The sequence below is a fragment of the Rhineura floridana genome, chromosome 3 (assembly GCF_030035675.1).
Source record: "Rhineura floridana isolate rRhiFlo1 chromosome 3, rRhiFlo1.hap2, whole genome shotgun sequence".
In the NCBI taxonomy this organism is placed as follows: Eukaryota; Metazoa; Chordata; class Lepidosauria; order Squamata; family Rhineuridae; genus Rhineura; species Rhineura floridana.
The window spans coordinates 27,976,805-27,997,154 of NC_084482.1; positions in this window are offsets into that span (position 1 = coordinate 27,976,805).

The following is a 20,350-nucleotide window of genomic DNA, read 5'->3' on the forward strand; positions in this document are numbered from 1 at the left end:
GCGTCATATGATGCCCGAGATCCGAAAGGGCAGAAAAAGTTTGCGGAACCTGTTTCCCTGCTCTAGATTCTGAACAAGCTGCAGAAACCTGAGGGCAGCTCAGGAGAGAAAAAGAAGGCAAAAAGTGTGACCCGCGGGTCAGGATTTTTTCAAAAAAATGAAAGGTATCCAAAGCGTCTCAAACTCGCGTCATATGATGCCCGAGATCCGAAAGGGCAGAAAAAGTTTGCGGAACCTGTTTCCCTGCTCTAGATTCTGAACAAGCTGCAGAAACCTGAGTGCAGCTCAGGAGAGAAAAAGCAGGCAAAAAGTGTGACCCGCGGTTCAGGATTTTTTCAAAAAAATGAAAAGTATCCAAAGCGTCTCAAACTCACGTCATATGATCCCCGAGATCCAAAAGGGCAGAAAAAGTTTGCGGAACCTGTTTCCCTGCTCTAGGTTCTGAACAAGCTGCAGAAACCTGAGTGCAGCTCAGGAGAGAAAAAGCAGGGGAAAAGTGTGACCCGCGGGTCAGGATTTTTTCAAAAAAATGAAAAGTATCCAAAGCATCTCAAACTCGCGTCATATGATGCCCGAGATCCAAAAGGGCAGAAAAAGTTTGCGGAACCTGTTTACCTGCGCTAGATTCTGAACAAGCTGCAGAAACCTGAGTGCAGCTCAGTAGAGAAAAAGCAGGCAAAAAGTGTGACCCGCGGGTCAGGATTTTTTCAAAAAAATGAAAAGTATCCAAAGCGTCTCAAACTCGCGTCATATGGTGCCCGAGATCCGAAAGGGCAGAAAAAGTTTGCGGAACCTGTTTCCCTGCTCTAGATTCTGAACAAGCTGCAGAAACCTGAGTGCAGCTCAGGAGAGAAAAAGCAGGGAAAAAGTGTGACCCGCGGGGTCAGGATTTTTTCAAAAAAATGAAAAGTATCCAAAGCGTCTCGAACTTGCGTCATATGATGCCCGAGATCCGAAAGGGCAGAAAAAGTTTGCGGAAAATGTTTCCCTGCTCTAGATTCTGAACAAGCTGCAGAAACCTGAGTGCAGCTCAGGAGAGAAAAAGAAGTCAAAAAGTGTGACCCGCGGGTCAGGATTTTTTCAAAAAAATGAGAAGTATCGAAAGCGTCTCAAACTCGCGTCATATGATGCCCGAGATCCGAAAGGGCAGAAAAAGTTTGCGGAACCTGTTTCCCTGCTCTAGATTCTGAACAAGCTGCAGAAATGTGAGTGCACCTCAGGAGAGAAAAAGCAGGCAAAAAGTGTGACCCGTGGGTCAGGATTTTTTCAAAAAAATGAAAAGTATCCAAAGCGTCTCAAACTCGCGTCATATGGTGCCCGAGATCCGAAAGGGCAGAAAAAGTTTGCGGAACCTGTTTCCCTGCTCTAGATTCTGAACAAGCTGCAGAAACCTGAGTGCAGCTCAGGAGAGAAAAAGCAGGCAAAAAGTGTGACCCGCGGGTCAGGATTTTTTCAAAAAAATGAAAAGTATCCAAAGCGTCTCAAACTCGCGTCATATGATGCCCGAGATCCGAAAGGGCAGAAAAAGTTTGCGGAACCTGTTTCCCTACTCTAGATTCTGAACAAGCTACAGAAACCTGAGTGCAGCTCAGGAGAGAAAAAGCAGGGAAAAAGTGTGACCCGCGGGTCAGGATTTTTTCAAAAAAATGAAAAGTATCCAAAGCGTCTCAAACTCGCGTCATATGATGCCCGAGATCCGAAAGGGCAGAAAAAGTTTGCGGAAAATGTTTCCCTGCTCTAGATTCTGAACAAGCTGCAGAAACCTGAGTGCAGCTCAGGAGAGAAAAAGAAGGCAAAAACTGTGACCCGCGGGTCAGGATTTTTTCAAAAAAATGGAAAATATCCAAAGCGTCTCAAACTCGCGTCATATGATGCCCGAGATCCAAAAGGGCAGAAAAAGTTTGCGGAACCTGTTTCCCTGCTCTAGATTCTGAACAAGCTGCAGAAACCTGAGTGCAGCTCAGGAGAGAAAAAGCAGGCAAAAAGTGTCACCCGCGGGTCAGGATTTTTTCAAAAAAATGAAAAGTATCCAAAGCGTCTCAAAATTGCATCAAATGATGCCCGAGATCCAAAAGGGCAGAAAAAGTTTGCGGAATATGTTTCCCTGCTCTAGATTCTGAACAAGCTGCAGAAACCTGAGTGCACCTCAGGAGAGAAAAAGAAGGCAAAAAGTGTGACCCGCGGGTCAGGATTTTTTCAAAAAAATGAAAAGTATCCAAAGCGTCTCAAACTCGCGTCATGTGATGCCTGAGATCCGAAAGGGCAGAAAAAGTTTGCGGAACCTGTTTCCCTGCTCTGGATTCTGAACAAGCTGCAGAAACCTGAGTGCAGCTCAGGAGAGAAAAAGAAGGCAAAAACTGTGACCCGCAGGTCAGCATTTTTTCAAAAAAATGAAAAGTATCCAAAGCGTCTCAAACTCGCGTCATATGATGCCCGAGATCCGAAAGGGCAGAAAAAGTTTGCGGAACCTGTTTCCCTGCTCTAGATTCTGAACAAGCTGCAGAAACCTGAGGGCAGCTCAGGAGAGAAAAAGAAGGCAAAAAGTGTGACCCGCGGGTCAGGATTTTTTCAAAAAAATGAAAGGTATCCAAAGCGTCTCAAACTCGCGTCATATGATGCCCGAGATCCGAAAGGGCAGAAAAAGTTTGCGGAACCTGTTTCCCTGCTCTAGATTCTGAACAAGCTGCAGAAACCTGAGTGCAGCTCAGGAGAGAAAAAGCAGGCAAAAAGTGTGACCCGCGGTTCAGGATTTTTTCAAAAAAATGAAAAGTATCCAAAGCGTCTCAAATTCGCGTCATATGATGCCCGAGATCCGAAAGGGCAGAAAAAGTTTGCGGAACCTGTGTCCCTGCTCTAGATTCTGAACAAGCTGCAGAAACCTGAGTGCAGCTCAGGAGAGAAAAAGTAGGCAAAAAGTGTGACCCGCGGGTCAGGATTTTTTCAAAAAAATGAAAAGTATCCAAAGCGTCTCAAACTCACGTCATATGATCCCCGAGATCCGAAAGGGCAGAAAAAGTTTGCGGAACCTGTTTCCCTGCTCTAGGTTCTGAACAAGCTGCAGAAACCTGAGTGCAGCTCAGGAGAGAAAAAGCAGGGGAAAAGTGTGACCCGCGGGTCAGGATTTTTTCAAAAAAATGAAAAGTATCCAAAGCATCTCAAACTCGCGTCATATGATGCCCGAGATCCAAAAGGGCAGAAAAAGTTTGCGGAACCTGTTTACCTGCGCTAGATTCTGAACAAGCTGCAGAAACCTGAGTGCAGCTCAGTAGAGAAAAAGCAGGCAAAAAGTGTGACCCGCGGGTCAGGATTTTTTCAAAAAAATGAAAAGTATCCAAAGCGTCTCAAACTCGCGTCATATGGTGCCCGAGATCCGAAAGGGCAGAAAAAGTTTGCGGAACCTGTTTCCCTGCTCTAGATTCTGAACAAGCTGCAGAAACCTGAGTGCAGCTCAGGAGAGAAAAAGCAGGGAAAAAGTGTGACCCGCGGGGTCAGGATTTTTTCAAAAAAATGAAAAGTATCCAAAGCGTCTCGAACTTGCGTCATATGATGCCCGAGATCCGAAAGGGCAGAAAAAGTTTGCGGAAAATGTTTCCCTGCTCTAGATTCTGAACAAGCTGCAGAAACCTGAGTGCAGCTCAGGAGAGAAAAAGAAGTCAAAAAGTGTGACCCGCGGGTCAGGATTTTTTCAAAAAAATGAGAAGTATCGAAAGCGTCTCAAACTCGCGTCATATGATGCCCGAGATCCGAAAGGGCAGAAAAAGTTTGCGGAACCTGTTTCCCTGCTCTAGATTCTGAACAAGCTGCAGAAATGTGAGTGCACCTCAGGAGAGAAAAAGCAGGCAAAAAGTGTGACCCGTGGGTCAGGATTTTTTCAAAAAAATGAAAAGTATCCAAAGCGTCTCAAACTCGCGTCATATGGTGCCCGAGATCCGAAAGGGCAGAAAAAGTTTGCGGAACCTGTTTCCCTGCTCTAGATTCTGAACAAGCTGCAGAAACCTGAGTGCAGCTCAGGAGAGAAAAAGCAGGCAAAAAGTGTGACCCGCGGGTCAGGATTTTTTCAAAAAAATGAAAAGTATCCAAAGCGTCTCAAACTCGCGTCATATGATGCCCGAGATCCGAAAGGGCAGAAAAAGTTTGCGGAACCTGTTTCCCTACTCTAGATTCTGAACAAGCTACAGAAACCTGAGTGCAGCTCAGGAGAGAAAAAGCAGGGAAAAAGTGTGACCCGCGGGTCAGGATTTTTTCAAAAAAATGAAAAGTATCCAAAGCGTCTCAAACTCGCGTCATATGATGCCCGAGATCCGAAAGGGCAGAAAAAGTTTGCGGAAAATGTTTCCCTGCTCTAGATTCTGAACAAGCTGCAGAAACCTGAGTGCAGCTCAGGAGAGAAAAAGAAGTCAAAAAGTGTGACCCGCGGGTCAGGATTTTTTCAAAAAAATGAGAAGTATCGAAAGCGTCTCAAACTCGCGTCATATGATGCCCGAGATCCGAAAGGGCAGAAAAAGTTTGCGGAACCTGTTTCCCTGCTCTAGATTCTGAACAAGCTGCAGAAATGTGAGGGCACCTCAGGAGAGAAAAAGCAGGCAAAAAGTGTGACCCGTGGGTCAGGATTTTTTCAAAAAAATGAAAAGTATCCAAAGCGTCTCAAACTCGCGTCATATGGTGCCCGAGATCCGAAAGGGCAGAAAAAGTTTGCGGAACCTGTTTCCCTACTCTAGATTCTGAACAAGCTGCAGAAACCTGAGTGCAGCTCAGGAGAGAAAAAGCAGGCAAAAAGTGTGACCCGCGGGTCAGGATTTTTTCAAAAAAATGAAAAGTATCCAAAGCGTCTCAAACTCGAGTCATATGATGCCCGAGATCCGAAAGGGCAGAAAAAGTTTGCGGAACCTGTTTCCCTGCTCTAGATTCTGAACAAGCTACAAGAAACCTGAGTGCTGCTCAGGAGAGAAAAAGCAGGCAAAAAGTGTGACCCGCGGGTCAGGAGTTTTTCAAAAAACTGAAAAGTATCCAAAGCATCTCAAACTCGCGTCATATGATGCCCGAGATCCGAAAGGGCAGAAAAAGTTTGCGGAACCTGTTTCCCTGCTCTAGATTCTGAACAAGCTGCAGAAATGTGAGTGCACCTCAGGAGAGAAAAAGCAGGCAAAAAGTGTGACCCGCGGGTCAGGATTTTTTCAAAAAAATGAAAAGTATCGAAAGCGTCTCAAACTCGCGTCACATGATGCCCGAGATCCGAAAGGGCAGAAAAGGTTTGCGGATCCTGTTTCCCTGCTCTAGATTCTGAACAAGCTACAAGAAACCTGAGTGCACCTCAGGAGAGAAAAAGCAGGCAAAAAGTGTGACCCGCGGGTCAGGATTTTTTCAAAAAAATGAAAAGTATCCAAAGCGTCTCAAACTCGCGTCATATGATGCCCGAGATCCGAAAGGGCCGAAAAAGTTTGCGGAACCTGTTTCCCTGCTCTAGATTCTGAACAAGCTGCAGAAACCTGAGTGCAGCTCAGGAGAGAAAAAGAAGGCAAAAACTGTGACCCGCGGGTCAGGATTTTTTCAAAAAAATGGAAAATATCCAAAGCGTCTCAAACTCGCGTCATATGATGCCCGAGATCCGAAAGGGCAGAAAAAGTTTGCGGAACCTGTTTCCCTGCTCTAGATTCTGAACAAGCTGCAGAAACCTGAGTGCAGCTCAGGAGAGAAAAAGAAGGCAAAAAGTGTGGCCCGCGGGTCAGGATTTTTTCAAAAAAATGAAAAGTATCCAAAGCGTCTCAAACTCGCGTCATATGATGCCCGAGATCCAAAAGGGCAGAAAAAGTTTGCGGAACCTGTTTCCCTGCTCTAGATTCTGAACAAGCTGCAGAAACCTGAGTGCAGCTCAGGAGAGAAAAAGCAGGCAAAAAGTGTCACCCGCGGGTCAGGATTTTTTCAAAAAAATGAAAAGTATCCAAAGCGTCTCAAAATTGCATCAAATGATGCCCGAGATCCAAAAGGGCAGAAAAAGTTTGCGGAATATGTTTCCCTGCTCTAGATTCTGAACAAGCTGCAGAAACCTGAGTGCACCTCAGGAGAGAAAAAGCAGGCAAAAAGTGTGACCCGCGGGTCAGGATTTTTTCAAAAAAATGAAAAGTATCCAAAGCGTCTCAAACTCGCGTCATATGATGCCCGAGATCCGAAAGGGCAGAAAAAGTTTGCGGAACCTGTTTCCCTGCTCTAGATTCTGAACAAGCTACAAGAAACCTGAGTGCTGCTCAGGAGAGAAAAAGCAGGCAAAAAGTGTGACCCGCGGGTCAGGAGTTTTTCAAAAAACTGAAAAGTATCCAAAGCATCTCAAACTCGCGTCATATGATGCCCGAGATCCGAAAGGGCAGAAAAAGTTTGCGGAACCTGTTTCCCTGCTCTAGATTCTGAACAAGCTGCAGAAATGTGAGTGCACCTCAGGAGAGAAAAAGCAGGCAAAAAGTGTGACCCGCGGGTCAGGATTTTTTCAAAAAAATGAAAAGTATCGAAAGCGTCTCAAACTCGCGTCACATGATGCCCGAGATCCGAAAGGGCAGAAAAGGTTTGCGGATCCTGTTTCCCTGCTCTAGATTCTGAACAAGCTACAAGAAACCTGAGTGCACCTCAGGAGAGAAAAAGCAGGCAAAAAGTGTGACCCGCGGGTCAGGATTTTTTCAAAAAAATGAAAAGTATCCAAAGCGTCTCAAACTCGCGTCATATGATGCCCGAGATCCGAAAGGGCCGAAAAAGTTTGCGGAACCTGTTTCCCTGCTCTAGATTCTGAACAAGCTGCAGAAACCTGAGTGCAGCTCAGGAGAGAAAAAGAAGGCAAAAACTGTGACCCGCGGGTCAGGATTTTTTCAAAAAAATGGAAAATATCCAAAGCGTCTCAAACTCGCGTCATATGATGCCCGAGATCCGAAAGGGCAGAAAAAGTTTGCGGAACCTGTTTCCCTGCTCTAGATTCTGAACAAGCTGCAGAAACCTGAGTGCAGCTCAGGAGAGAAAAAGAAGGCAAAAAGTGTGGCCCGCGGGTCAGGATTTTTTCAAAAAAATGAAAAGTATCCAAAGCGTCTCAAACTCGCGTCATATGATGCCCGAGATCCAAAAGGGCAGAAAAAGTTTGCGGAACCTGTTTCCCTGCTCTAGATTCTGAACAAGCTGCAGAAACCTGAGTGCAGCTCAGGAGAGAAAAAGCAGGCAAAAAGTGTCACCCGCGGGTCAGGATTTTTTCAAAAAAATGAAAAGTATCCAAAGCGTCTCAAAATTGCATCAAATGATGCCCGAGATCCAAAAGGGCAGAAAAAGTTTGCGGAATATGTTTCCCTGCTCTAGATTCTGAACAAGCTGCAGAAACCTGAGTGCACCTCAGGAGAGAAAAAGCAGGCAAAAAGTGTGACCCGCGGGTCAGGATTTTTTCAAAAAAATGAAAAGTATCCAAAGCGTCTCAAACTCGCGTCATATGATGCCCGAGATCCGAAAGGGCAGAAAAAGTTTGCGGAACCTGTTTCCCTGCTCTAGATTCTGAACAAGCTGCAGAAACCTGAGGGCAGCTCAGGAGAGAAAAAGAAGGCAAAAAGTGTGACCCGCGGGTCAGGATTTTTTCAAAAAAATGAAAGGTATCCAAAGCGTCTCAAACTCGCGTCATATGATGCCCGAGATCCGAAAGGGCAGAAAAAGTTTGCGGAACCTGTTTCCCTGCTCTAGATTCTGAACAAGCTGCAGAAACCTGAGTGCAGCTCAGGAGAGAAAAAGCAGGCAAAAAGTGTGACCCGCGGTTCAGGATTTTTTCAAAAAAATGAAAAGTATCCAAAGCGTCTCAAATTCGCGTCATATGATGCCCGAGATCCGAAAGGGCAGAAAAAGTTTGCGGAACCTGTGTCCCTGCTCTAGATTCTGAACAAGCTGCAGAAACCTGAGTGCAGCTCAGGAGAGAAAAAGAAGGCAAATAGTGTGACCCGCGGGTCAGGATTTTTTCAAAAAAATGAAAAGTATCCAAAGCGTCTCAAACTCGCGTCATATGATGCCCGAGATCCGAAAGGGCCGAAAAAGTTTGCGGAACCTGTTTCCCTGCTCTAGATTCTGAACAAGCTGCAGAAACCTGAGTGCAGCTCAGGAGAGAAAAAAAGGCAAAAAGTGTGACCCGCGGGTCAGGATTTTTTCAAAAAAATGAAAAGTATCCAAAGCGTCTCAAAATTGCATCATATGATGCCCGAGATCCAAAAGGGCAGAAAAAGTTTGCGGAACCTGTTTCCCTGCTCTAGATTCTGAACAAGCTGCAGAAACCTGAGTGTAGCTCAGGAGAGAAAAAGCAGGCAAAAAGTGTGACCCGCGGGTCAGGATTTTTTCAAAAAAATGAAAAGTATCCAAAGCGTCTCAAACTCGCGTCATATGATGCCTGAGATCCGAAAGGGCAGAAAAAGTTTGCGGAACCTGTTTCCCTACTCTAGATTCTGAACAAGCTACAGAAACCTGAGTGCAGCTCAGGAGAGAAAAAGAAGGCAAAAAGTGTGACCCGCGGGTCAGGATTTTTTCAAAAAAATGAAAAGTATCCAAAGCGTCTCAAACTCATGTCATATGATGCCCGAGATCCGAAAGGGCAGAAAAAGTTTGCGGAATATATTTCCCTGCTCTAGATTCTGAAGAAGCTGCAGAAACCTGAGTGCACCTCAGGAGAGAAAAAGCAGGCAAAAAGTGTGACCAGCGGGTCAGGATATTTTCAAAAAAATGAAAAGTATCCAAAGCATCTCAAATTCGCGTCATATGATGCCCGAGATCCGAAAGGGCAGAAAAAGTTTGCGGAACCTGTTTCCCTGCTCTAGATTCTGAACAAGCTGCAGAAACCTGAGTGCAGCTCAGGAGAGAAAAAGAAGGCAAAAAGTGTGACCCGCGGGTCAGGATTTTTTCAAAAAAATGAAAAGTATCCAATGCGTCTCAAATTCGTGTGATATGATGCCCGAGATCTGAAAGGGCAGAAAAAGTTTGCGGAACCTGTTTCCCTGCTCTAGATTCTGAAAAAGTTGCAGAAACCTGAGTGCACCTCAGGAGAGAAAAAGCAGGCAAAAAGTGTGACCCACGGGTCAGGATTTTTTCAAAAAAATGAAAAGTATCAAAAGCGTCTCAAACTCGTGTCATATGATGCCCGAGATCCGAAAGGGCAGAAAAAGTTTGCGGAACCTGTTTCCCTGCTCTAGATTCTGAACAAGCTGCAGAAATGTGAGGGCACCTCAGGAGAGAAAAAGCAGGCAAAAAGTGTGACCCGTGGGTCAGGATTTTTTCAAAAAAATGAAAAGTATCCAAAGCGTCTCAAACTCGCGTCATATGGTGCCCGAGATCCGAAAGGGCAGAAAAAGTTTGCGGAACCTGTTTCCCTACTCTAGATTCTGAACAAGCTGCAGAAACCTGAGTGCAGCTCAGGAGAGAAAAAGCAGGCAAAAAGTGTGACCCGCGGGTCAGGATTTTTTCAAAAAAATGAAAAGTATCCAAAGCGTCTCAAACTCGAGTCATATGATGCCCGAGATCCGAAAGGGCAGAAAAAGTTTGCGGAACCTGTTTCCCTGCTCTAGATTCTGAACAAGCTATAAGAAACCTGAGTGCTGCTCAGGAGAGAAAAAGCAGGCAAAAAGTGTGACCCGCGGGTCAGGAGTTTTTCAAAAAACTGAAAAGTATCCAAAGCATCTCAAACTCGCGTCATATGATGCCCGAGATCCGAAAGGGCAGAAAAAGTTTGCGGAACCTGTTTCCCTGCTCTAGATTCTGAACAAGCTGCAGAAATGTGAGTGCACCTCAGGAGAGAAAAAGCAGGCAAAAAGTGTGACCCGCGGGTCAGGATTTTTTCAAAAAAATGAAAAGTATCGAAAGCGTCTCAAACTCGCGTCACATGATGCCCGAGATCCGAAAGGGCAGAAAAGGTTTGCGGATCCTGTTTCCCTGCTCTAGATTCTGAACAAGCTACAAGAAACCTGAGTGCACCTCAGGAGAGAAAAAGCAGGCAAAAAGTGTGACCCGCGGGTCAGGATTTTTTCAAAAAAATGAAAAGTATCCAAAGCGTCTCAAACTCGCGTCATATGATGCCCGAGATCCGAAAGGGCAGAAAAAGTTTGCGGAACCTGTTTCCCTGCTTAAAATTCTGAACAAGCTGCAGTAACCTGAGTGCAGCTCAGGAGAGAAAAAGCAGGCAAAAAGTGTGACCCGCGGGTCAGGATTTTTTCAAAACAATGAAAAGTATCCAAAGCGTCTCAAACTCGCGTCATATGATGCCCAAGATCCGAAAGGGCAGAAAAAGTTTGCGGAACCTGTTTCCCTGCTCTAGATTCTGAACAAGCTGCAGAAACCTGAGTGCAGCTCAGTAGAGAAAAAGCAGGCAAAAAGTGTGACCCGCGGGTCAGGATTTTTTCAAAAAAATGAAAAGTATCCAAAGCGTCTCAAACTCCCGTCATATGGTGCCCGAGATCCGAAAGGGCAGAAAAAGTTTGCGGAACCTGTTTCCCTGCTCTAGATTCTGAACAAGCTACAAGAAACCTGAGTGCTGCTCAGGAGAGAAAAAGCAGGCAAAAAGTGTGACCCGCGGGTCAGGATTTTTTCAAAAAAATGAAAAGTATCCAAAGCGTCTCAAACTCGCGTCATATGATGCCCGAGATCCGAAAGGGCAGATAAAGTTTGCGGAACCTGTTTCCCTGCTCTAGATTCTGAACAAGCTGCAGTAACCTGAGTGCAGCTCAGGAGAGAAAAAGCAGGCAAAAAGTGTGACCCGCGGGTCAGGATTTTTTCAAAATAATGAAAAGTATCCAAAGCGTCTCAAACTCGCGTCATATGATGCCCGAGATCCGAAAGGGCAGAAAAAGTTTGCGGAACCTGTTTCCCTGCTCTAGATTCTGAACAAGCTGCAGAAACCTGAGTGCAGCTCAGGAGAGAAAAAGAAGTCAAAAAGTGTGACCCGCGGGTCAGGATTTTTTCAAAAAAATGAAAAGTATCCAAAGCGTCTCAAACTCCCGTCATATGGTGACCGAGATCCGAAAGGGCAGAAAAAGTTTGCGGAACCTGTTTCCCTGCTCTAGATTCTGAACAAGCTGCAGAAACCTGAGTGCACCTCAGGAGAGAAAAAGCAGGCAAAAAGTGTGACCCGCGGGTCAGGATTTTTTCAAAAAAATGAAAACTATCCAAAGCGTCTCAAACGCGAGTCATATGATGCCCGAGATCCGAAAGGGCAGAAAAAGTTTGCGGAACCTGTTTCCCTGCTCTAGATTCTGAACAAGCTACAAGAAACCTGAGTGCTGCTCAGGAGAGAAAAAGCAGGCAAAAAGTGTGACCCGCGTGTCAGGAGTTTTTCAAAAAACTGAAAAGTATCCAAAGCATCTCAAACTCGCGTCATATGATGCCCGAGATCCGAAAGGGCGGAAAAAGTTTGCGGAACCTGTTTCCCTGCTCTAGATTCTGAACAAGCTGCAGAAATGTGAGTGCACCTCAGGAGAGAAAAAGCAGGCAAAAAGTGTGACCCGCGGGTCAGGATTTTTTCAAAAAAATGAAAAGTATCGAAAGCGTCTCAAACTCGCGTCACATGATGCCCGAGATCCGAAAGGGCAGAAAAGGTTTGCGGATCCTGTTTCCCTGCTCTAGATTCTGAACAAGCTACAAGAAACCTGAGTGCACCTCAGGAGAGAAAAAGCAGGCAAAAAGTGTGACCCGCGGGTCAGGATTTTTTCAAAAAAATGAAAAGTATCCAAAGCGTCTCAAACTCGCGTCATATGATGCCCGAGATCCGAAAGGGCAGATAAAGTTTGCGGAACCTGTTTCCCTGCTCTAGATTCTGAACAAGCTGCAGTAACCTGAGTGCAGCTCAGGAGAGAAAAAGCAGGCAAAAAGTGTGACCCGCGGGTCAGGATTTTTTCAAAATAATGAAAAGTATCCAAAGCGTCTCAAACTCGCGTCATATGATGCCCGAGATCCGAAAGGGCAGAAAAAGTTTGCGGAACCTGTTTCCCTGCTCTAGATTCTGAACAAGCTGCAGAAACCTGAGTGCAGCTCAGGAGAGAAAAAGAAGTCAAAAAGTGTGACCCGCGGGTCAGGATTTTTTCAAAAAAATGAAAAGTATCCAAAGCGTCTCAAACTCCCGTCATATGGTGACCGAGATCCGAAAGGGCAGAAAAAGTTTGCGGAACCTGTTTCCCTGCTCTAGATTCTGAACAAGCTGCAGAAACCTGAGTGCACCTCAGGAGAGAAAAAGCAGGCAAAAAGTGTGACCCGCGGGTCAGGATTTTTTCAAAAAAATGAAAACTATCCAAAGCGTCTCAAACGCGAGTCATATGATGCCCGAGATCCGAAAGGGCAGAAAAAGTTTGCGGAACCTGTTTCCCTGCTCTAGATTCTGAACAAGCTACAAGAAACCTGAGTGCTGCTCAGGAGAGAAAAAGCAGGCAAAAAGTGTGACCCGCGTGTCAGGAGTTTTTCAAAAAACTGAAAAGTATCCAAAGCATCTCAAACTCGCGTCATATGATGCCCGAGATCTGAAAGGGCAGAAAAAGTTTGCGGAACCTGTTTCCCTGCTCTAGATTCTGAACAAGCTGCAGAAACCTGAGTGCAGCTCAGGAGAGAAAAAGAAGGCAAAAAGTGTGACCCGCGGGTCAGGATTTTTTCAAAAAAATGAAAAGTATCCAATGCGTCTCAAATTCGTGTGATATGATGCCCGAGATCCGAAAGGGCAGAAAAAGTTTGCGGAACCTGTTTCCCTGCTCTAGATTCTGAACAAGCTACAGAAACCTGAGTGCAGCTCAGGAGAGAAAAAGCAGGCAAAAAGTGTGACCCGAGGGTCAGGATTTTTTCAAAAAAATGAAAAGTATCCAAAGCGTCTCAAAATTGCATCATATGATGCCCGAGATCCAAAAGGGCAGAAAAAGTTTGCGGAACCTGTTTCCCTGCTCTAGATTCTGAACAAGCTGCAGAAACCTGAGTGCAGCTCAGGAGAGAAAAAGCAGGCAAAAAGTGTGACCCGCGGGTCAGGATTTTTTCAAAAAAAATGAAAAGCATCCAAAGCGTCTCAAACTCGCGTCATATGATGCCCGAGATCCGAAAGGGCCGAAAAAGTTTGCGGAACTTTTTTCCCTGCTCTAGATTCTGAACAAGCTGCAGAAACCTGAGTGCAGCTCAGGAGAGAAAAAGAAGGCAAAAAGTGTGACCCGCGGGTCAGGATTTTTTCAAAAAAATGAAAAGTATCCAAAGCGTCTCAAACTCGCGTCATATGATGCCCGAGATCCGAAAGGGCCGAAAAAGTTTGCGGAACCTGTTTCCCTGCTCTAGATTCTGAACAAGCTGCAGAAACCTGAGTGCAGCTCAGGAGAGAAAAAGAAGGCAAAAACTGTGACCCGCGGGTCAGGATTTTTTCAAAAAAATGGAAAATATCCAAAGCGTCTCAAACTCGCGTCATATGATGCCCGAGATCCAAAAGGGCAGAAAAAGTTTGCGGAACCTGTTTCCCTGCTCTAGATTCTGAACAAGCTGCAGAAACCTGAGTGCAGCTCAGGAGAGAAAAAGCAGGCAAAAAGTGTCACCCGCGGGTCAGGATTTTTTCAAAAAAATGAAAAGTATCCAAAGCGTCTCAAAATTGCATCAAATGATGCCCGAGATCCAAAAGGGCAGAAAAAGTTTGCGGAATATGTTTCCCTGCTCTAGATTCTGAACAAGCTGCAGAAACCTGAGTGCACCTCAGGAGAGAAAAAGCAGGCAAAAAGTGTGACCCGCGGGTCAGGATTTTTTCAAAAAAATGAAAAGTATCCAAAGCGTCTCAAACTCGCGTCATGTGATGCCTGAGATCCGAAAGGGCAGAAAAAGTTTGCGGAACCTGTTTCCCTGCTCTGGATTCTGAACAAGCTGCAGAAACCTGAGTGCAGCTCAGGAGAGAAAAAGAAGGCAAAAACTGTGACCCGCAGGTCAGCATTTTTTCAAAAAAATGAAAAGTATCCAAAGCGTCTCAAACTCGCGTCATATGATGCCCGAGATCCGAAAGGGCAGAAAAAGTTTGCGGAACCTGTTTCCCTGCTCTAGATTCTGAACAAGCTGCAGAAACCTGAGGGCAGCTCAGGAGAGAAAAAGAAGGCAAAAAGTGTGACCCGCGGGTCAGGATTTTTTCAAAAAAATGAAAAGTATCCAAAGCGTCTCAAACTCGCGTCATATGATGCCCGAGATCCGAAAGGGCAGAAAAAGTTTGCGGAACCTGTTTCCCTGCTCTAGATTCTGAACAAGCTGCAGAAACCTGAGTGCAGCTCAGGAGAGAAAAAGCAGGCAAAAAGTGTGACCCGCGGTTCAGGATTTTTTCAAAAAAATGAAAAGTATCCAAAGCGTCTCAAATTCGCGTCATATGATGCCCGAGATCCGAAAGGGCAGAAAAAGTTTGCGGAACCTGTTTCCCTGCTCTAGATTCTGAACAAGCTGCAGAAACCTGAGTGCAGCTCAGGAGAGAAAAAGAAGGCAAAAAGTGTGACCCGCGGGTCAGGATTTTTTCAAAAAAATGAAAAGTATCCAAAGCATCTCAAACTCGCGTCATATGATGCCCGAGATCCGAAAGGGCAGAAAAAGTTTGCGGAACCTGTTTCCCTGCTCTAGATTCTGAACAAGCTGCAGAAACCTGAGTGCAGCTCAGGAGAGAAAAAGCAGGCAAAAAGTGTGACCCGCGGGTCAGGATTTTTTCAAAAAAATGAAAAGTATCCAAAGCATCTCAAATTCGCGTCATATGATGCCCGAGATCCGAAAGGGCAGAAAAAGTTTGCGGAACCTGTGTCCCTGCTCTAGATTCTGAACAAGCTGCAGAAACCTGAGTGCAGCTCAGGAGAGAAAAAGAAGGCAAATAGTGTGACCCGCGGGTCAGGATTTTTTCAAAAAAATGAAAAGTATCCAAAGCGTCTCAAACTCGCGTCATATGATGCCCGAGATCCGAAAGGGCCGAAAAAGTTTGCGGAACCTGTTTCCCTGCTCTAGATTCTGAACAAGCTGCAGAAACCTGAGTGCAGCTCAGGAGAGAAAAAAAGGCAAAAAGTGTGACCCGCGGGTCAGGATTTTTTCAAAAAAATGAAAAGTATCCAAAGCGTCTCAAATTCGCGTCATATGATGCCCGAGATCCGAAAGGGCAGAAAAAGATTGCGGAACCTGTTTCCGTGCTCTAGATTCTGAACAAGCTGCAGAAGCCTGAGTGCACCTCAGGAGAGAAAAAGTAGGAAAAAAGTGTCACCCGCGGGTCAGGATTTTTTCAAAAAAATGAAAAGTATCCAAAGCGTCTCAAAATTGCATCATATGATGCCCGAGATCCAAAAGGGCAGAAAAAGTTTGCGGAACCTGTTTCCCTGCTCTAGATTCTGAACAAGCTGCAGAAACCTGAGTGTAGCTCAGGAGAGAAAAAGCAGGCAAAAAGTGTGACCCGCGGGTCAGGATTTTTTCAAAAAAATGAAAAGTATCCAAAGCGTCTCAAACTCGCGTCATATGATGCCTGAGATCCGAAAGGGCAGAAAAAGTTTGCGGAACCTGTTTCCCTACTCTAGATTCTGAACAAGCTACAGAAACCTGAGTGCAGCTCAGGAGAGAAAAAGAAGGCAAAAAGTGTGACCCGCGGGTCAGGATTTTTTCAAAAAAATGAAAAGTATCCAAAGCGTCTCAAACTCATGTCATATGATGCCCGAGATCCGAAAGGGTAGAAAAAGTTTGCGGAATATGTTTCCCTGCTCTAGATTCTGAACAAGCTGCAGAAACCTGAGTGCACCTCAGGAGAGAAAAAGCAGGCAAAAAGTGTGACCAGCGGGTCAGGATATTTTCAAAAAAATGAAAAGTATCCAAAGCATCTCAAATTCGCGTCATATGATGCCCGAGATCCGAAAGGGCAGAAAAAGTTTGCGGAACCTGTTTCCCTGCTCTAGATTCTGAACAAGCTGCAGAAACCTGAGTGCAGCTCAGGAGAGAAAAAGAAGGCAAAAAGTGTGACCCGCGGGTCAGGATTTTTTCAAAAAAATGAAAAGTATCCAAAGCGTCTCAAACTCACGTCATATGATGCCCGAGATCCGAAAGGGCAGAAAAAGTTTGCGGAACCTGTTTCCCTGCTCTAGGTTCTGAACAAGCTGCAGAAACCTGAGTGCAGCTCAGGAGAGAAAAAGCAGGGGAAAAGTGTGACCCGCGGGTCAGGATTTTTTCAAAAAAATGAAAAGTATCCAAAGCATCTCAAACTCGCGTCATATGATGCCCGAGATCCAAAAGGGCAGAAAAAGTTTGCGGAACCTGTTTACCTGCGCTAGATTCTGAACAAGCTGCAGAAACCTGAGTGCAGCTCAGTAGAGAAAAAGCAGGCAAAAAGTGTGACCCGCGGGTCAGGATTTTTTCAAAAAAATGAAAAGTATCCAAAGCGTCTCAAACTCGCGTCATATGGTGCCCGAGATCCGAAAGGGCAGAAAAAGTTTGCGGAACCTGTTTCCCTGCTCTAGATTCTGAACAAGCTGCAGAAACCTGAGTGCAGCTCAGGAGAGAAAAAGCAGGGAAAAAGTGTGACCCGCGGGGTCAGGATTTTTTCAAAAAAATGAAAAGTATCCAAAGCGTCTCGAACTTGCGTCATATGATGCCCGAGATCCGAAAGGGCAGAAAAAGTTTGCGGAAAATGTTTCCCTGCTCTAGATTCTGAACAAGCTGCAGAAACCTGAGTGCAGCTCAGGAGAGAAAAAGAAGTCAAAAAGTGTGACCCGCGGGTCAGGATTTTTTCAAAAAAATGAGAAGTATCGAAAGCGTCTCAAACTCGCGTCATATGATGCCCGAGATCCGAAAGGGCAGAAAAAGTTTGCGGATCCTGTTTCCCTGCTCTAGATTCTGAACAAGCTACAAGAAACCTGAGTGCACCTCAGGAGAGAAAAAGCAGGCAAAAAGTGTGACCCGCGGGTCAGGATTTTTTCAAAAAAATGAAAAGTATCCAAAGCGTCTCAAACTCGCGTCATATGATGCCCGAGATCCGAAAGGGCAGATAAAGTTTGCGGAACCTGTTTCCCTGCTCTAGATTCTGAACAAGCTACAAGAAACCTGAGTGCTGCTCAGGAGAGAAAAAGCAGGCAAAAAGTGTGACCCGCGGGTCAGGAGTTTTTCAAAAAACTGAAAAGTATCCAAAGCATCTCAAACTCGCGTCATATGATGCCCGAGATCCGAAAGGGCAGAAAAAGTTTGCGGAACCTGTTTCCCTGCTCTAGATTCTGAACAAGCTGCAGAAATGTGAGTGCACCTCAGGAGAGAAAAAGCAGGCAAAAAGTGTGACCCGCGGGTCAGGATTTTTTCAAAAAAATGAAAAGTATCGAAAGCGTCTCAAACTCGCGTCACATGATGCCCGAGATCCGAAAGGGCAGAAAAGGTTTGCGGATCCTGTTTCCCTGCTCTAGATTCTGAACAAGCTACAAGAAACCTGAGTGCACCTCAGGAGAGAAAAAGCAGGCAAAAAGTGTGACCCGCGGGTCAGGATTTTTTCAAAAAAATGAAAAGTATCCAAAGCGTCTCAAACTCGCGTCATATGATGCCCGAGATCCGAAAGGGCAGAAAAAGTTTGCGGAACCTGTTTCCCTGCTTAAAATTCTGAACAAGCTGCAGTAACCTGAGTGCAGCTCAGGAGAGAAAAAGCAGGCAAAAAGTGTGACCCGCGGGTCAGGATTTTTTCAAAACAATGAAAAGTATCCAAAGCGTCTCAAACTCGCGTCATATGATGCCCGAGATCCGAAAGGGCAGAAAAAGTTTGCGGAACCTGTTTCCCTGCTCTAGATTCTGAACAAGCTGCAGAAACCTGAGTGCAGCTCAGTAGAGAAAAAGCAGGCAAAAAGTGTGACCCGCGGGTCAGGATTTTTTCAAAAAAATGAAAAGTATCCAAAGCGTCTCAAACTCCCGTCATATGGTGCCCGAGATCCAAAAGGGCAGAAAAAGTTTGCGGAACCTGTTTCCCTGCTCTAGATTCTGAACAAGCTACAAGAAACCTGAGTGCTGCTCAGGAGAGAAAAAGCAGGCAAAAAGTGTGACCCGCGGGTCAGGATTTTTTCAAAAAAATGAAAAGTATCCAAAGCGTCTCAAACTCGCGTCATATGATGCCCGAGATCCGAAAGGGCAGATAAAGTTTGCGGAACCTGTTTCCCTGCTCTAGATTCTGAACAAGCTGCAGTAACCTGAGTGCAGCTCAGGAGAGAAAAAGCAGGCAAAAAGTGTGACCCGCGGGTCAGGATTTTTTCAAAATAATGAAAAGTATCCAAAGCGTCTCAAACTCGCGTCATATGATGCCCGAGATCCGAAAGGGCAGAAAAAGTTTGCGGAACCTGTTTCCCTGCTCTAGATTCTGAACAAGCTGCAGAAACCTGAGTGCAGCTCAGGAGAGAAAAAGAAGTCAAAAAGTGTGACCCGCGGGTCAGGATTTTTTCAAAAAAATGAAAAGTATCCAAAGCGTCTCAAACTCCCGTCATATGGTGACCGAGATCCGAAAGGGCAGAAAAAGTTTGCGGAACCTGTTTCCCTGCTCTAGATTCTGAACAAGCTGCAGAAACCTGAGTGCACCTCAGGAGAGAAAAAGCAGGCAAAAAGTGTGACCCGCGGGTCAGGATTTTTTCAAAAAAATGAAAACTATCCAAAGCGTCTCAAACGCGAGTCATATGATGCCCGAGATCCGAAAGGGCAGAAAAAGTTTGCGGAACCTGTTTCCCTGCTCTAGATTCTGAACAAGCTACAAGAAACCTGAGTGCTGCTCAGGAGAGAAAAAGCAGGCAAAAAGTGTGACCCGCGTGTCAGGAGTTTTTCAAAAAACTGAAAAGTATCCAAAGCATCTCAAACTCGCGTCATATGATGCCCGAGATCCGAAAGGGCGGAAAAAGTTTGCGGAACCTGTTTCCCTGCTCTAGATTCTGAACAAGCTACAGAAACCTGAGTGCAGCTCAGGAGAGAAAAAGCAGGCAAAAAGTGTGACCCGCGGGTCAGGATTTTTTCAAAAAAATGAAAAGTATCCAAAGCGTCTCAAACTCGCGTCATATGATGCCCGAGATCCGAAAGGGCGGAAAAAGTTTGCGGAACCTGTTTCCCTACTCTAGATTCTGAACAAGCTGCAGAAACCTGAGTGCAGCTCAGGAGAGAAAAAGCAGGCAAAAAGTGTGACCCGCGGGTCAGGATTTTTTCAAAAAAATGAAAAGTATCCAAAGCGTCTCAAACTCGAGTCATATGATGCCCGAGATCCGAAAGGGCAGAAAAAGTTTGCGGAACCTGTTTCCCTGCTCTAGATTCTGAACAAGCTGCAGAAACCTGAGTGCAGCTCAGGAGAGAAAAAGAAGTCAAAAAGTGTGACCCGCGGGTCAGGATTTTTTCAAAAAAATGAAAAGTATCCAAAGCGTCTCAAACTCACGTCATATGATGCCCGAGATCCGAAAGGGCAGAAAAAGTTTGCGGAACCTGTTTCCCTGCTCTAGATTCTGAACAAGCTGCAGAAACGTGAGTGCACCTCAGGAGAGAAAAAGCAGGCAAAAAGTGTGACCCGCGGGTCAGGATTTTTTCAAAAAAATGAAAAGTATCCAAAGCGTCTCAAACTCGCGTCATATGGTGCCCGAGATCCGAAAGGGCAGAAAAAGTTTGCGGAACCTGTTTCTCTACTCTAGATTCTGAACAAGCTGCAGAAACCTGAGTGCAGCTCAGGAGAGAAAAAGCAGGCAAAAAGTGTGACCCGCGGGTCAGGATTTTTTCAAAAAAATGAAAAGTATCCAAAGCGTCTCAAACTCACGTCATATGATGCCCGAGATCCGAAAGGGCAGAAAAAGTTTGCGGAACCTGTTTCCCTGCTCTAGATTCTGAACAAGCTTCAGAAACGTGAGTGCACCTCAGGAGAGAAAAAGCAGGCAAAAAGTGTGACCCGCAGGTCAGGATTTTTTCAAAAAAATGAAAAGTATCCAAAGCGTCTCAAACTCACGTCATATGATGCCCGAGATCCGAAAGGGCAGAAAAAGTTTGCGGAACCTGTTTCCCTGCTCTAGGTTCTGAACAAGCTGCAGAAACCTGAGTGCAGCTCAGGAGAGAAAAAGCAGGGGAAAAGTGTGACCCGCGGGTCAGGATTTTTTCAAAAAAATGAAAAGTATCCAAAGCATCTCAAACTCGCGTCATATGATGCCCGAGATCCAAAAGGGCAGAAAAAGTTTGCGGAACCTGTTTCCCTGCTCTAGATTCTGAACAAGCTGCAGAAACCTGAGTGCAGCTCAGTAGAGAAAAAGCAGGCAAAAAGTGTGACCCGCGGGTCAGGATTTTTTCAAAAAAATGAAAAGTATCCAAAGCGTCTCAAACTCGCGTCATATGGTGCCCGAGATCCGAAAGGGCAGAAAAAGTTTGCGGAACCTGTTTCTCT